Source organism: Hyaena hyaena, unplaced genomic scaffold, assembly GCF_003009895.1.
Source record: "Hyaena hyaena isolate Hyena2069 unplaced genomic scaffold, ASM300989v1 scaffold_1614, whole genome shotgun sequence".
In the NCBI taxonomy this organism is placed as follows: domain Eukaryota; kingdom Metazoa; phylum Chordata; class Mammalia; order Carnivora; family Hyaenidae; genus Hyaena; species Hyaena hyaena.
In genome coordinates, this window is record NW_024082252.1 from 184,899 (window position 1) to 203,288 (window position 18,390).

Sequence of the window (18,390 nt, forward strand, 5' to 3'; positions counted from 1 at the left end):
TTCTCAGCCATAAATATGGTTTGGCCTCCCTCCCACGAAGGAGAAAATACAACACTGGGGACACACTTACACTAAAAAATCACTTGTGGCTTATCTGATACTTAAATTTAACTGGGTGTCCTCTTTTATTTTGTTGTTCTTATTATTTTTATATTTGTTAAATCTCACAGTCCTACCTCACACAGAACCTAGAGGACATCAAGGGTCTTCCATTAACAACGGCAGCCAGCTTATCTCAACAGGAGATCGCAATGTCCAATGCCTCTAGGATTGGGAGGTAATGTGAATTTGTGCAGCAGGACCTCTGTAGGATGATATATGGCAACTGCCCCTGGCCTCAAGTGTTGAGAGATCACCATAGTGAGCAGTGGAAACTGTTATAAACTGGTGTGTACTGCATACACTCTAACTAATGCAAGTAGTTACTACTTACTTTCATCTACTAGTGCCATAGATAAGTATGACTGAAATACTCAAAAAATGTCTAAATGTTGGAAAGTTTTCTATTTGAAAACTTTGGATATTTCAGTTTTAATAACTAATTTAATAATAAAACATTGTTCTGGATATCCTGTGTATATGGGCAGAATTTTAAAAAAGGTGTAATGTCTGCACCAGCTGGCCTACAGGCCACCTCTGCTCTATAGCAGTTCTAGAGGTCAGTCTTCAACCAGGAAGAGGTGTCCATTGCCCCAGCCAAGGTCTGCCATGACAGTGGTTCAGCTGCAATTCTGCTCTTGATCAGTGGACTCCTTTGGTACATCTGATTTGAACTCTCTGAAAGAAAGGACCTGATTCAGTTGGCTAGTCACCTTGCAGCATATAGCACTCTACTTGGTCATTGGTCAGCCTAAAGAGGGGAACTCTCTAGTTTAATCAGCTGTACTCTGGGAGTAGAATTACAAGGTCCAGACCCTTCACATTCCTCTTGTTCTGTGTACACCAGTCACACTGGCCTTCTTTCAGTTCCTCTTTCTGCTGTCTCTTGTCACACCACAGAGCTCCCTTACCTGCCTTCTCTATGGTCATGCCTTCTCTCCCTTCTCCCCAAATTAATACTTTCACACACTTCAGATCTCTTCTTTGGAGAATCCTTCCGTGGCCTCTCTGAATAGGTCAAAGACCACCCTCTACAACCCTATGCCACTCAGCCCCCAGTGAAGTTATTCAAAGCATTTATTTACTGGCAATGTGCAGACATCAGCCAAAAGAACATAGATCCCAGAATGGACTCTGGAATAAGAAATGGGAAGCTTCCTGCTGTGCCAGGAATTGACTGTTGAGTGCTAACTCATGGTGGGGAGCAGTCCTGGAGGTGCTGGAGACAGATCTGAGGGGCCTAGGTCACAAGGGAGGGGACACTCAAGGGGCTCAAGGCAGCAGCTATACTGCTGCTTTAATGCTCTATTGTTGTGTAACAAACCTCCCCCAAACTTAATAACTTACCATAACCACTTATTCTCATTTTGCAATCTGCACTGGTTTCCTCTGGGTAGTTTTTCTGCTCCGTATAGTGTCCACTGGGATAAGAATGCCCAAGAGGAGGTGGCTTCTTTAGTCACATTTGACGTCTTGGCTGGGAAGGCTGAAGAGCTGGGACCTGACTGAACATCATTCTCTACAAGCGGCCTCTCCCCACTGCTAGCTCGGTTTCCTCACAGCACTGTGGTCTCAACATATTGGGCTTTTTCTGTGGCAGATAACTTGGAAAGGGGAGAAGCAGAAACCATGTGTTCTCTTAAGGCCTTGGCCCAAAAAGTCTCATAGAGATCTCTTCACAGCTTCTTGGGCTCAAAGCAAGTTTCAAGGACAGCCCAATTCAAGGAAGGTACACGACTTCATTTTTTGAAGGGCGAAAAATCATCTGTATATGCAGAGGGAAGGACAGGATGGTGACCATTCAAGGAGAATGTCGTGTGGACACATTTAAATATCTTCACACTGACACAGTAGTATATTTGTGTAATGGATGAACATTGGGCAAGTCTGTGCCTCTCATTTAGGTGATTTTACATTTGTTTGTGATTTATTTCATGAGGGTCTCCAAGATGGCAGGAACTGTGACTGTGTCAGGCGCAATGTCTGTCACATTGCAATATTTGCTAAGTATTTGTTGAATGAGTGAATGAGTATCCCCTTTAAAAAACATCAATGACAATCATCACTGAGCTGTTTCAGTAACTGAAACACTTCAATCTTTGCATGGTGAAAATTTGATGAACGTTTTTTAAGGGGGTTGGAAACAGAAAGCTTAGTGTCAGAATTCTCCCTGGCAGAATTAGTTTTGCTTAAAGGCACTAAAATGCATGTTTTGGCACTGATACCAGCTGTCTGTGGGAGGCAGGAGGGAAAAAAACTGAAAGGAGAAAAAAAGATTTAATACAATAGGTTTCTCCCTCCCCTGCTTAATGGATGTTCTTTGCACCCTGCACAGATACCCTACCACTGATAAGACCATCAATAAGGGGAGCCACCCACCATGAGAACTTGATGAGCCACCTCCCAGGAAGGCTCTCCCTAGGCAAGAACGAATGCCTTTTTCCAGTTTGGAATGCTTAGCATGAGGTAAAGGTTTTATTTGGCGGCAGCCTGGAGTAAAAGGAGAGTCAGAAAAACTGGGTTCCCTTCCAGCTTTGCCACACTCTAAAGAATAAGCCAACACCAGCAGAAGGCTCAGCTACTCAACTCCCCTTGACCAGCTTTATTAAGTCATGCTGTGCCCCTACCAGGATGTAACAGTCCCACCCTTCCAAACTCCTTATCCCCATCAGTGATGTCCATCTGCCTGCTGGTCCAGCCTTGATCATCTGGGATGCATAAGTAATTCATCCCGTGCTCATCTGCTACATCTGCTCACTCACCAAACATTATAGCATTTCCTCCAGGGTCTCATGTCTCCTGTCTCCATTTTCCCAAGTTCAGGTCTTTCTAGAAACCAGCTTTGGCTTGGTTCCTCCAATCCCCGGTTGCGACTCTCCTCAATTCACTGCTCCTAATGATGTCTGACTCTCCTTATGTTATACCAGCAGACTCTGGTGGTTTTCTACGTGGAAGGCAGATGTAGACTTACCCTTTACCATGAAGCCATTGAAGGTTAAGCTCCCAGGCCACTCACTTGGCTGGGCTCCTTTCCAAAGCCAAGAAAAAGGAAGATCTCACCTTCAAGGTTAACTGTGTGGGTAAGAATTTTCACCACTATTAAGTATAACCACCTTCATTTTCTACCCCTGTTTTCTTCACTCACATTTCCCCTCATGATAAATGGTAGCAGAGTGTCAGTAGGTGGTTTATTGTGTACTGATGAGGAAGTTAGGTTGAGAATACACTTAGATTGTGTTTACCAGAATAGGTTTATATGGCTCACTTCAAGGTAAATTGGCACTGGTTAAAAGAAAATAGTGAGGTTTAGGAACTATTTGGATTACACCCAGCATATATTTTTTAAAGCAGCAATGTATTAAGAAGAAAAGATAAATTGAGGATAAAAGTAATGAAGAGCCTCTGGGGATTATTTGATAACATGATTAATAGTTCAAATTATGTGGATGCATTGGAAACAATTTTATTATCTTAATAATTTGGCACCAAAGACTAACAACAAATTCAGCGCAAAACTTATAAGACACATTACAATGAGGACATTGAAAATGAACTCTTTTATGAGTATCATGAATGGAAAGTGTGCTTGAGATTAGCCAACACACAAGACAACTTGAAATACCCGGAGATCTTGGGGCGCCTGGGTGGCTTAGTCGGTTAAGCGTCCGACTTTCTCTTAGGTCATGATCTTGCGGCTCGTGGGTTCGAGCCCCGCGTCGAGCCCCGCGTCGAGCCCCGCGTCGGGCCCTGTGCTGACTGCCAGCTCAGAGCCTGGAGCCTATTTCAGTCTGTGACTCCCTCTCTCTCTGACTCTCCCTTGCTCACGCTGTCTCTCTCTCCTAGAAATAAATAAAACATTAAAAAAAATTAAAAAAAAAAAAGAAATACCTGGAGATCTTACGATTCATTTATAAAAGAAACTGGATGGTGGTTTCTTCAAGTTTGGTAGCAACCCTAAATCTTTACATGACATTGCCAATAAGCAAGTTGTCAAACTGAAAGAAACTTTTATAAACTATCAATTAAAAATCTTTTTGATCCACCATGTTGAGAAAAGTCTGAATGGTCCTTCTATCATTGCTAAAGAAATGATACACAATTCACTGTCAGGTGAAGAGGTTTTCCAAGAAAATGTTTCAGAGGGATGTGCCAGGCAATTACTGGAAATGTTACCATTTGTTTAGTTAGGTTTTTTTTTTCCACAGAGAGAGTGTGAGTGGGGGAGAGGGGCAGAAGGGGGTTGGGAGAGAATCCCAAGCAGGCTCCACACTCACCATGGGGCCCCCTACAGGGCCTGACCCCACAACCCTGAGATCATGACCTAAGCCAAAATCAAGAGTCAGATGCTCAACCAACTGAACCACCCAGGCACCCCAAGACTGTTATGATGTTTATTTTTCATTCTTAATTTTGTTTTCATAATTTTGCATGCCTTTTCTTAAACAGAGATTTCAAAGTGTATAATCATCAAGCCACAGAACATCTGATCTACCGTGCCAATAGCCAATACTCCTTCCTCTCTCCAAAGAGAGCACAAATTTTGTTCAGGGACCCACCTTCTTCTGCATAACCCTGGATCTCAAGGGAGATGTTTCCAGCCCCAGTCTCATGAAGTTGCATCTCTTCCGCCAGCAATTGCCTTAGTCATACACATGTGATGCAATTCTAGCCAATGGATAAGAAGAAAACTGCAATGGGAATTTGAGGAAAGATTTATTCCTTTGATTAAGGGCAGCAAAAAGTCATTCAGATGGGATGCTCTATCTTTGTCATCTGGACATAGTTAAGTTTGGATGTGATATCTGGAGCTTTAGCAGCCATCTTATGACCATGAGAAGAGCCAGCCTCAGAACAAGCCATCAGAGAATAGCAGAAGGAAAATACCCAATCCAGGCCCTGCCTTCAACTTCTAAGTGAAATCATATTGCAGTTTCCTCTTTATTAAAGCGAATGGAATCAAGTTCTATCACTTGCATGTAAAGCCATCTGATACACTTACTCTCATAACTTTCTATTACCTCTGGCAAATCTCTTTTAAAGTGATTTTTTTTTTTCGGAGACCCCTGGGTGGCTCAGTCTGTTAAACATCCAACTGTTGCTTTTGGCTCAGATCATGATCTCACACTCCATGAGACTGACCCCCATGTCAGGCCCAGGAGCAGCCAGATCCCATGGTGTCACTGGTCTTCCAATAATGGCATCTTTAGTCAGATAACATCCTACCTTTCTTCACTTTCGCTCTATGGTAAGATGCTTCTTAAGAAAGTTCATACCTACTTGAAAACTTAAAACCAAGTATATTCAAAAGGTTCTTCTGAACAGAAGACATCCATGAGAATTATGTACAATCAGTGCATATTTCTTGAGGATCTTTGGGGGTTAAGGCCACTGAGGACACCTATAGATGAAGTGGTGGAGGAAGCCTATACCCACATCCCAGCCTGTAAGAGATGCACACAGGACTGAGTTCCCACCTGTACAAAAAACAAACAACAAACAACAAACAAAACAAACAAACAAAGAACAAGTTGCAGGTTCTGGATCTGAACTCTGGTCCTTCCAGGCACTGATGGGTACAACAAAGAACAACAAATTAGTTACTGGATTGTTTATTTTGTAAAGATAGTCTGTCACAAGCCTAACTCCAGCCCCACTGGCCATATTTTTTATTCACCAAACCAATAGTGCCTTTGAAAACTCTAGAGCTGTGTTATTCAATCTGGCACCCACCAGCCACATGAAGGGCTTTAAATTTTAAAGTTTGTTTAATTATAATTAAATACAATTTAAAACTCAGTTCCTTCGTTGCACTAGCCACATTTTAAGGGCTTAACAGCCACATGAACTAGTGGACCATAATTCTACAACACAAATATAGAATATTCCCATCATTAGAAAGTTCTATTGAACAGTCCTATTTTAGAGAACCTAGAGTAGGGCACCATCTAGGATGTGGTCTTTTTTTAATGTTTATTTATTTTGAGAGAGAGAGTACAAATGAAGAAAGAGGGGGGAGGAAAGAGAGAGGGAGAGAGAGAATCCCAAACAGGCTCCATACCCAGAGCAGAGCCCCATGTGGGACTCAATCTCAGAACCACATGATCATGATCTGAGCCAATATCAGAAGTCAGATGCTTAACCAACTGAGCCACCCAGGTGAACCTAGAATGTGCCCTTACCAAAAGTCTCTACAATTTATAGGAAATGCAAAAAAGGGAAGAATATACTCATCTGCTCACAGAAACACAATCAGAAAAATGCAGAGTGTGGAAAATTTGATGGGATAAATGATACAGTTCCCTAAAAGGAAGATTTCAAGAAGAAACGAAAACAGGAAACCTATAAATACTGGTCAGATACATCAAACAATGAAAATGTGTGAGCCTTATTGGAATAAATTCAAATATAAACTATAAAAGTATGTATATTAAGGATGAGATAATAACATATATAATAATTCATAATAGGATATATAACAATTGACAATATTAAGGAGTGACTTTTTAAATAAATTCAGGTATAATAATGGTATTTTGGGTATGGCAGAGTAAAAAGATCTTATCTTTTAGGAATGAGTACTGAAATATTTACAGAAGAAATGATATAATGTCTGCACTTTGCCTTGAAATAATTTAGGATGGGGGGATGGATGGGCACATAGATGGAATAAGATTGGCCAGGGGGTAATGGTGGTTGGCTCTGGGTGACAGATCCATGGGCATTAATTTTATTATTCTGACTACTTTTACATTTGTTAAAATTTTTCCATAGTGACAAGTTAAAAAAAATTGTAGTAAGGCAGGACCACAAGAAGAGAGTTATAGGAAATAAAGATGGTCTCTTAATTCTCTTTCTAGGTACTTAGTAGGCATTGCCCTTGCCCTTGACCTTTTCAGTCAGTCATTGTAGAAGACCTGCTTCACACATAGCTCCAAGGAAGGCATCTGGAAGCCAGAACACAACAGGGGATGGGAAATGAAGTCTGCTAATGTGGACAAAACCCAGACCATTCCAACTTGTGGCTACAAATGCCTCAAATCCAATAGCTATGGCAAGTAGAGAAGGCAGATGTGAGTTTGGATAAACTCCGTGGATGCCTGTCCATGGAACCTACTAAATGGAAAAAGAACTTTACATGCCTCACCAAAAACATTATGTGGGGAACAAATAAACTGGTGTGATGAACAGAATGTTTGTGAACTCCCTAAATTCATATGTTGAAGCTGTACACCCCCAGCATGTTAGGGCCTTTGGAGAGGGCCTTTGGGACCTACCTGGATTTGTCTAAGCCACATAGCCAATAGCTGGTCAGGGAAGAGGCTATTTCACCATGGTCAGCCTTAATGTTCCTATGGCATTTGACTCTATAGATAATCTGTGAAGCTCCGAGGGAAGAAAGAATGTGACAAGAGTAGGGAGCTAATTTTGTTAAAAGATTGCTGCCTTATAAATGTGGCTGGATATTTTATAAGATATAACATTATATGTATTTCCTCTTGTATTTTCCTTTTTCTTATACTCATTGCCTCAGGGGAGGGGAGATAGAGGCAACATAAAATTCCTTCTGACCATGATCTTGCAGAAATTTAAGCCACAAGAAGACCTTAGGAGTGCAAGACAGTAGATAAGGAGTGCATGGGTGGTTCAGTAGGTTAAGCATTTGACTCTTGATTTTGGCTCGGGTCATGATCTCACGGTTTGGTTCATGGGATTGAGCCACGCATTGGGCTCTGTGCTGACAGTGTGGAGCCTGCTTTGTGGTTCTCTCTCTCCCCCTCTTTCTGCCCCTCCCTGGCCCATTCTCTCTCTTTCTCTTTCTCTCTCTCAAAATAAATAAATAAACATTAAAAAAAAAAAAAACTAATAGATGGGATCTCAGCCAGAAGCAGGGGCTGCAGCTGAGTTTCTTCTCCAGGAACCCAATGAGAGAAGTTCCTGAGCTTTGGGAATGGGAGTATAGAGAAAGACATCCGGGTCCTCTCCTGGCAATGACACAAGGAAGGTGACAGAACCCAGAGAAGAATGGCTCCATGTCCACCAAGGTAGAGCAAGACCACAGGAGACTCCCAAGGGTCCCTTACCTGAGTGGGACATGGAAGTATTAAAGACCCCCAGTGGGGCTGTTTAGACCTGTCTCTCAGCTCTTAGTGGTAACCTTATTGTGTATACACCTCCTCTGTCTTTGGTACTGCATGGGTCCCCTGGGAGGGATCTGAAAGAAGAAGACTAAGGACTAAGGTTGGACAGTCTGTCTGTCCAGGTGAAGGGAATCTCAGACTTAAAACCTACAGGAAACAATAAATTATAGCAGCTTGAGTTGGAGCCTGATTCAGGATGTACAACAGGTACCTTGTCTCATGCACTTTAGTCCCCCAACAACCTCACTTACAAGGTCAGAGTCTTTGTGTCACATGTGATTTATCCTTTCAACCACTCATTATACTCATAGGCACTGACCTCCTCGGCATCCCAGACACTCTTCTGGGTGCTGGTGAGATAGAGGCATGAAACTAATAAAGCATCTGCCCTCACAGAGGGTGCAGCCCAGTGGGGATGACCACACAGAGAGAACCAAACAAATAAAGCAACAAAATTGGTAAAAACTCTGATAAGCATTGCTCAGGTAATAAACTGGGTGATGTGATAAAGAATTCCTGGCCCGTGGGCAGTATGAAGAGGTCTGAGAAAGACTCTCCAAGACAGTATTACGTTCTAAGAACTACAGTAGGGAAACCACGTAGTCCTGCCAAAGGTTGGGACACACAAGAGAAGGGAGAGGAACTGCAAAGGCTTGAGGACATGTTTGAAGAAGGAGGAAAGGGAGGGCAGTGTGGTTGGCCTGAACAGAGGAGAAAGAGTGAGGAAGGGAGGCAGGAGGGCAGGTCTGATCACTCAGAATCTGGCAGAGCCGATAGGGAAGTAGATGTGATTTTTTTAAAATTTATTTCTGAGAGAGAGAGAGAGACAGCATGAGTAGGAGAGGGTCAGAGAGAGGCAGACACAGAATCTGAAGCAGGCTCCAGGCTCTGAGCTGTCAGCACAGAGCCCTATGCGGGGCTCGAACTCATGAACTGTGAGATCATGACCTGAGCTGAAGTCAGACGCTTAATTGACTGAGCCACCCAGGTGCCCCGAACATGATTTTTAAAATAGGAAGCCCCAGATTCATTTTAAGTAGGGGATTCATCCTTCTAGTATATGGATTAAATGAAGCAATACACATAATGCACTTAGAACAGTGGCCAGCATAAAGAACACTATAAGTGTTTTTATCCTGATTCTGATGATTAACAATGGGTTGGAGAACAACCAAGAATTGAAGCAAGGAAACAGGTTGGGAAGAGACATTAGCTTGTGAGTCCTGGCTTTCTGCTCTACTAAATAGGGAGGGAAATCTAATACACACAATTTTGGTCTATTATAAAGGATTGTGTTGAAAAAGAGAAGCAAGGGAGATCAAGATCATGTACCTTATAAGTCTTCCAGGTTCACTTAACCCTGGCCACAAATTAAAAATTAAACTGGACCAGGGGCTGGGGATGCTGAGAGAAATGGGGACTTATTGCTTCGTGGGGACAGAGTCTCAACACAGAGCTGATAAAAAGTTCTGGAGATGGCTGGTGGTGATGGCTGTACAACAGTGAGAACACACTAATGTCACCGATGTTATATATTTTTAAATGGTTACAATGGGGGGCGCCTGGGTGGCTCAGTTGGTTAAGTGTCCGACTATGCTCAGGTCATGATCTTGCGGTTCGTGGGTTAGAGCCCAGCATCAGGTTCTGTGCTGACAGCCAGCTCAGAGCTTGGAGCCTGTTTCAGATTCTGTGACTCCCTCTCTCTCTGACCCTCCCCTGCTCACGCTGTCTCTCTCTCAGAAATAAATAAAAAACATTAAAAAAAAATGGTTAAAATGGTAAATCTTATGTATTTTTTACCACAATAACAATAAAATTAGTTGGACTTTTGCTTATATTATTGAATAGAAGGTTGCATCACACACTTCCATTGTGTTTCTCTAGCAGCCGGGTGATGAGCCAGTGTCTCTTGTCATCCCCACACACTTTGGGTGTGAAAGAGAACCAGTTTTGACTTGGACAGGAAAAGTGCTGGAACTGAGGGATAAGCTATAAATGAAATGGTAACAATTATCTTTAAAAAAGACTTGAATAAGAGGCTAGATTTAAAATGGCATCCTATTTTATCTGAACAGGATCACGTTCTGTAAGCAAGCATCCATCTGTGTCAGTTTATTAGCCCCTCAGGGCCAAGACCTGCCTCTGCCTGTCCTGACAGTGCTCTAATGGGGCCTCGTGTGAAAGTGTTGTTCTGTTATTCAGAAAGTTGACTGGAAAATTCTAGAGACAGTGGAACCAGAGAGAGAAAAACTACAGTGCCTACTGTGAAATAAAAATGTGAGGGAAATAAGTCAACCAGAGAAAGACTAATACCATAGGTTTCAGTCATATGTGGAATTTAAGAGACAAAGCAGATGAACATATGGGAAGAGACAGGGGGAAGAGAGAGGAAAACAAACCATAAGAGACTCATAAGGGTAGAGAACAAACTGAGAGTCGTTGGAGGGAACAGGTGGAGTATGGGCTAGGTGGGTGAGAAGTACTAAAGAAGGTACTTGATGTGATGAACACTGGGTATTGTATATAAGTGGTGAATCACTGAATTCTACTCCTGAAACCAATTTTGCACTAGATGTTCACTACAATTTAAATTTTAAAAAAATGCTAGGGACTGCATTCCAATGGAAGTCAGATTAAATTAAATGGAGCCTCCTAAACTTTTGAAGCTAGTTGGAATTTTCTGCTTCCAAGAGCTTGCTTTCTTATTTATTTTAATTTTTTTGTTTGTTTTCAAAAATGTTTAATTGTGGTAAAATATATGTAACATGAAATTTACCATTTCATCATTTTTAAATGGAGGGTGATGTTAAGTATACTTGCATCATTGCACAACCAAGTCTCCAGAGACTTTTCACTCTGCAAAGTTGAAACTGTGCCCATTAAACAACTCCCCATTTATTCCTTCCTCCAACCCCCGGTAACCATTTTTCTATCTTCTGCCTCTGAATTTGACAGCTCTGAGTAGTTCATAGAAGAGGCATCCATTTGTCTTTTTGTGTCTAGCTTATTTCATTTATCATAATGTCCTCAAAGTTCATCCAGGTTGTAGTATGTGTCAGAATTACCTTTCTTTTGAAGGCTAAATAATATTTTATTGTATATTTATACTCTATTTTGTTTATCCATTATCTGTTGAGGGACACTTGAATTATTTCCACCTCTTTGTTATTATGAACAATGCTGCCTTGAACATGGGTGTATAAATATCTATTTGAGAGCTTACTTTAAATTCTTTTGAGTATATACACAGAAGTGGAATTACTGGATCATATGGTAGTTCTATTTTTCATTTTTTGAGGAACCGCCATTGTTTTCCATATTGATTTCACCATTTGACATTCCCACCAACAGTACATGAGGGCTCTAATTTCTCCACATTCTCAGCAACACTTATTATTTATGGGTTTGTTTGCTTTTTGTATTAATCATCCTAATGCGTGTGAGGGGCTATATAATTGTAATGGGTTTTTTTTCCCCCTAGGAGAGAGAGAGAGAGAGCGTGAGCAGGGGAGGGTCAGAGAGAGAGGGAGTCACAGACTGAAACAGGCTCCAGGCTCTGAGCTGGCAGTCAGCGCAGAGCCCAACGCGGGGCTCGAACCCACAAACCGCGAGATCATGACCTAAGCGAAAGTCGGACGCTTAACTGACTAAGCCACCCAGGCGCCCCTGTGATGGTTTTTTTTATATTCAATAGATTATAGCAGAAAATACAGAGAGTTCCATATGCTTTGTGCCCCACCCATACACAACTTCCCACACTACACATTCTGAACCACAGTGGTGCATTTGTTTATAATCAATAACAAATGCATTCACACCATTATCATCCAAAGTCCATAGCTTACATTGGGGTTCACTCTTGGTGTTATACATTCTGTGTATTTTGACAAATATACAATGGCATGTATCCACCATTATGGTATCATACAGAGTATTTTCACTCCCCTAAAATTCCTCTGCACTCTGGTTACTCATCCCTCTCTGTCCCCTAGCCCCTGGAAGCCACTGATCTTTCTACTGTACCCACAGGTTTTCCTTTTCCAGATTACCATATTGGAATCATATAGTATATAGCCTTTTCCTAATAGCTTCTTTCACTTAGTGATATGCATTTAAGTTTCCAGAGGTTTTCATTTTGACATAACTTATTATAGGCTGGTTTGCGTCTCACTTGTCAATGATCTCCAGTGAAGACATTACTAAAAGAAGGGAACTCCCCAGGCTCCACAAAAGCATGACTGTCAGTGCCCCATCAGCCATTGCTGAGAGCCTGTACCAGAGACGTAGAAGTCAAGGCTCTCAGGCACCTCCCTGAAAAGAAAGTCATTGCCAAATTTTGCCCTGATCAGACACTGCTTTACCCTAATCCCACAGCATAGCCCCATAGCTAAGTTATCTGCCACTGTTTGTCACTTGTACCATATTACATTAGCAATGTTAGATATCATAAAACTTTTTTTAATGGAAGAATTTTAGAACCCAGTGTAAACTTTTTTAATCTCTAAATATTTGGAAATTAAACAATACACTTCTAAAAAAAAATCCAAGAATCAAAGAGGAAGCTCAAAGGAAGTAAAGTAATAAATAGAACATAAAGAATTTCAATGGTGCAAAAGTGGTTCTTCAAAAAAAAATCAACCAAATTGATTCAACTCTAGAAAGACTGAAAGAGAAAAAAGAGAGAAGACAGAAATTACCAGTATTGGGAATGAAACAGAAAATATCATTCCAAACCCTACTGACATCAAAAAGACAATAAGGAAATACTACAAACAGCTCTACATACATACACATGACAACTTAGAGGATATAGGCCCATTTCTCAAGATGCACAAACTATCACAATTAACCCAATATGAAATAGATAATTGGAAAATTTGAATAGCCTTTCAACTATTAAGAAAATTAAACTTGTAATTAAAAAACTCTCAAAAAGAGAACTCCAGGTCCAGATGGTTTCATTGAAGAGTTTTTCCAAATGATTAAAGAATTAACAGTAATTCTACACAATCTTTTCAAGAAAATAGAAGAGGGTACACTCCCGAATTCATTTTATAATGCTACTATTACCCTGATACCAAAACCAGAGACAGAAAATGACAACCAAAAAAAAAAAAAAAAAAAAAGAAAAGAAAGAGAAAAAAAGAAAAGGAAGAAAAAAGAGACTATAGAGCATTACCCCTCATGAATACAAAAGCAAATCTCTTGAATAAAATATTAGAAAATAAAATTAATGATAAATAAAAAGAATAATATGCCATGAGCAAGTGGGCTTTATTCCAGATATGCAAAACCGACTGACTATCTGGAAATCAATCATTATAATCTGAGAAGAAAAAAAATCATGTGATCATATCAACAGATGCAGAAAAATCACATGGAAATATCCAACAGGCATCATGATAAAAATTCCAGAAAAACAGAAATAAAGATGAACTACTCAACCTGACCAAGAGCATCTACCAAAAAAACAAACAAACAACAAATAAAAAACCTTAAAGTTAACATTAAGTTTAATAGTAAAAAACTAAATGCTTTCCCCCAAAGATTGAGACCAGACAAGGATATTTCAAAAGGACAACCATTCAGTACTTATTCAATATTCAATATTCACTCATTCAACATAGTACTGAAAGTTTTAGCTGGATGGCAAGGCAAAAAAGTAAAGTGAAATAAGGTAAGAAAAGTAAATTTGAAAAGAAGGAATAAAATTGTCCCTATGTCACGCATTATGTGACTGCCTACATAAAAATTCTCCAGAAATCGGGCGCCTGGGTGGCTTAGTCAGTTAAGCGTCCGACTTTCGCTTAGGTCATGATCTCGCGGTTCGTGAGTTCGAGCCCCGCATCGGGCTCTGTGCTGACAGCCAGCTCAGAGCCTGGAGCCTGTTTCAGTCTGTGACTCCCTCTCTCTCTGACCCTCCCCTGCTCACGCTGTCTCTCTCTCTCTCTCCTAGAAATAAATAAAATCTTTAAAAAAAAAAAAAATCTCCAGAAATCTATAAAAAACAAATTCTGTAACTAATAAGTGAATTCAGAAAAGCCGTAGGATAGAACACACAAAAATCAATTTTTGTATAGTAGTACATATTAGAAATATAGAAGTCATGACCACATGGCAACTGAAATTTAAAATAGAATACCATTCACAATAGCTCAGAAAAAAGAAACAACTTACAGATAAATCTGGCAAAACACATACAGAACTTGTATGCCAAAAACTTCAAAATGCTGATGAAAGAAATCAAAACATGGTATGTGTCATATGGACGTGAGCTTGAACACCTCCCATGAAAAAAATGAAAATTGGTAGAAATATTTAACCCAATGCTTATCAAAATATCAGCAAGACTTTTTGTAGCTAGAGACAAGATCATTCAAAAGTTTATATGGAAATGAAAAAGGAGCTAGAGTAGCTAAACAGCTTTGTAAAAGAAGAATAAAGTGGGAATGATCAGTCTATCCAGCTTCAACACTTATTTTGTAGCTCTGTGCATCAAAACTGGGTGGTATTGATGAAAAGCAATCAATGGAACAGAATAGAGAACCCAGAAGTAGACACACAAATATACTCAACTTTTTGACAAAAGTGTAGAAGCATTTCAATGGAGGAAAGATCATCCCGCCCATAGTATTGGAGCAAGTGGACATCTACAGACAAAAAAATATAACATCTAAATCTGTACCTTACACAAAATTAACTCAACATATAAATCATGAATGGAAATGTAAAATGTAAAGCTATAAGCTTTTGGAAGAAAACAAGAAGAAACCTTCAGGATCTAGAGGTAGGCAAAGAGTTCATAGACTTGACTCCAAGAGCATGGTCCATAAAAGGAAAAATTGATAAACTGGGCTTCATTAAAATAAAAAACATTCATTCTGTGAAAGACTTTGTTAAGAGGATGAAAAGACAAGCTTGTAGACTGGGAAAAAATATTTGCAAACAGCATATCTAGATTACATAATGAATTCTAAAAACTCAATAGTAATAAAACAAACAATCCAACTAGAAAATGGGCAGAAAACATGAAAAAAACCTTTCACCAAAGGCATTCAGATGGAGAGAAATGGATTCCCATTGCCTGATGGGAATGCAAAATAGTACAGCTACTCTGGAAAATAGTTTGGCAGTTTCATGAAAAAATAAATAAATATAAACTATTTTAGAACCCAGCAATTATACTCCTGATAAATTTGCTCCAGAAAATGGAAAATATATGGTCACACAAAAACCTATCCATGAATGGTCACAGCAGTTTCACTCATAATAGCAAGAAACTGGAAAGAATCCAAATGTCCTTCAACAGTTAAATGGTAAAACAAACTTCCATTTCAATACCATGGAATATTACTTGGCAAGAAAGGAGTAAATGCATGATATATCAACAACTTGGACGAATCTCTAGAGGATTGTGTGAAGTGGGGAAAAAAATCAACCCCAGTAGGAAATATGCTATATGAGTCCACTTACCTAAAGTTCTTGAAATAACAAAATTATTGAAATGGAGAACAGATTAGCAATTTCCATGGTGTTCTGGATGAGGAGGGAGACACAGGTAGGAATGAAGTGTGTCTATAAAAGCGCAACATGACGGATCCATGTGGTGATGGAAAATGCTCTGTATCTTGACTACATCAATGTCAATATCCTACTGATAACATTGTGCTTTTGTTTTGCAAGATGTCACCATTGAGAAACTGGGTAAAGGGCATATGGGATATCTCTGTATTATTTCTTACAACTGTATGAGAATCTATAATTAACTGAAAGTAAAAAGCTCAATTTAAAAATGTTTTGTCCATTAATTTGTTCCAGCATTTATCGTGCATCTCATGCATTGTAACCATTGGTCTCCATAGCTGCTGTTTCGACAGTTGGAATTATGAAACAAGATTCAAGAGCTTGCCCATGGTCTGGAGGAAGAATTTTTTTGGAGGGTAAATCCAAATTGTGAGGCAGAACAACATTCCAGTCAGCTGTCCAATAAATGAGGGAAAGGGCGTTGGTAAAGTTCTCTCGAGATATTTCCTGGCGTTAAAAAGGAATAGGCTTGGGGCGCCTGGGTGGCTTAGTTGGTTAAGCGTCCGACTTTCACTTAGGTCATGATCTCGCGGTTCGTGGGTTCGAGCCCCGCGTCGGGCTCTGTGCTGACTGCCAGCTCAGAGCCAGGAGCCTGTTTCAGTCTGTGACTCCCTCTCTCTCTGACCCTCCCCTGCTCAAGCTGTCTCTCTCTCTCTCTCTGTCTCCTAGAAATTAAAAAAAAAAAAAATTAAAAAAAAAAAAGAATGGGCTGGCTGAATTGTAGGTTCTCAGAAGACCACCTTTGCCATCTGAGACCAATCAGCCTCCTCCTACATTTTCACCTTTGCTGTCTCAGGAGAGAATGGGCCATTCAGAGCTCTGTGTGATGCTGGTAGTCAGTATGTCCAGGTTCCCAAAGGAACTATGTCCAAATTAGCCTCAGTCCAGAGCATGCTGGGAGTGAGAGAAGGAGGCGTGGGTGTTAAAAGCACTGAAGCCACAAATACCTGGTGATTGTTCTTTCTCTGCCATCTCTTGGTTGTGTAGTCTTGGCCCAGTTACCTATCCTTCTGGAACCTTGTCTTCTCATCTATTTTATGGGGCTATATTTGTCATTTGTTTAATGCATTTTGTTGGAGCATCTACAATAGGCCAGGCACTGTTGTAGGCGCTAGAGAAACCACAGTAAATAATGCAAAATAGGAAAGAAAGAGGAAGGGCAGGGGAGGGAAGCGTGATGGAAGGCAGTGTCTAAAAGCGTGGCCAACGATTCGCATCAGTGGCATCACCAGGGAGCTTATTAGGAATGCAGAGTCTCAGGTCCCACCCCGAACCCGCCGGTCAGAATCTCTGAAGGTGGGACTCAGGAATGCGCATGCTCACCAGCTGTGTCGGGGATTCTACTGGTCTCCGGGTTTTGAGGTCTAGAGACAAGAGCATTTACCATGTGTCCTTGTGCAAGGCCGTGCTCACACGTATTATCCCAATCTTCACCAATGGTAAACAATCTGTCAGAAAAGACGTACCCTTCGAGAATTCCGACGGACCTGGAACTCAAAACCCAAGCCCATTACCCTCCAGACGGCTCTTTTTTCTGTGGCCTTCATGGCCTTCACGTGCCATAAACGCAAATGTGCAGGAAAGGGCTGGTGACCGTTTATTTGGGCTCCCTGCACTCTGTGACTTGTGTTTCCGGTCCTCCAACGAGTCAGCGCCCTCCGACATCCTCATGGAGACCTGGACGCTTCATTCCCTCCTTGGAGGTTATGATACACAATTAAAAACGGAAAAGACAGTAGCTTGCTCATCTCAAGGTCAACTTTTTGCTTACGGTAATTTTTGTTTAAACCACAGAGAATGAACACAGCTTGGAAACAGGATCATTCCTTTATCCGAGCCTTCCTAGATCTGCGGATTCTTTGAGGACTGTGGAGTCTGCACGTCTCTCAGTGACATTGGATGACGGCCCGTGCGCGCTTCTGAAGCCTCCCTCACCCGAAGCGGCTCGTGGTCCTGCAGACCTATTCAGTTTGTGCAGTGGAGGGGACACAGTCCCCGGGGTTAAGAGCTGGCAGTGGGGCGCACAGGAGCCCCGCTACCCCCGCGGAGGACCATCATTCAGAGCTCCGTGTGGGTCTCTTTTGTGCGGTGGGTGAGGCTTCCCACCATGGGTTCCGGTGACTTGGAATGCCAAGGGCCTAAACTTAATTAACTTCTCCGGGCTGGGTCTCTTCCATCTCAGCCTGCATCCTGCTTCGTGGGGCGGCCGGACGAAAGTGCTCCCTGCACAAACAGAAGGCCAGGGACCTTAGTGGGAGCGTTGGCAAATACAACAGGGCCAGTGGCATCCTCATTAAACTCTGATTAGCAAGTGGACTTGATCCAGGCTAAATCAGAGCTGAATGAGATTTCTTTCTTTCTTCTTCTTTCTCTGCTGCCAGTTGATCAGATGTAGGCAATTAAGAACCCCCACACCTCCAGCTCTTGTATTTTTTTGAAGCAGGGAGCCCATACCAGTCAAACCATAAAGACACTATTGTCCTAAGAACAATATTCCCCACTAATCTCACTTCTGGTAATTTACTTTTTTTTTTTTTCCCAAGCAGATTTAGAAACTTAAAAAAAAAAA

General features: G+C 41.1%; 2 long non-coding RNA genes across 2 annotated transcripts; both read right to left on the reverse strand.

Annotated features, from left to right (window-relative positions):
• Window positions 1-234: 234 nt before the first annotated feature.
• On the reverse strand, window positions 235-3,764 carry LOC120226182. Its single transcript, XR_005526953.1, has 3 exons — window positions 3,722-3,764; window positions 1,447-1,703; window positions 235-777 (listed from the first exon to the last, which is right to left on the reverse strand). It is a non-coding gene; the product is annotated as an uncharacterized LOC120226182 (long non-coding RNA).
• A 135-nt stretch (window positions 3,765-3,899) lies between these two features.
• On the reverse strand, window positions 3,900-16,003 carry LOC120226181. The gene is made up of 3 exons (XR_005526952.1): window positions 15,711-16,003; window positions 4,656-4,787; window positions 3,900-3,938 (listed from the first exon to the last, which is right to left on the reverse strand). It is a non-coding gene; the product is annotated as an uncharacterized LOC120226181 (long non-coding RNA).
• Between the last annotated feature and the right edge of the window lie 2,387 nt (window positions 16,004-18,390).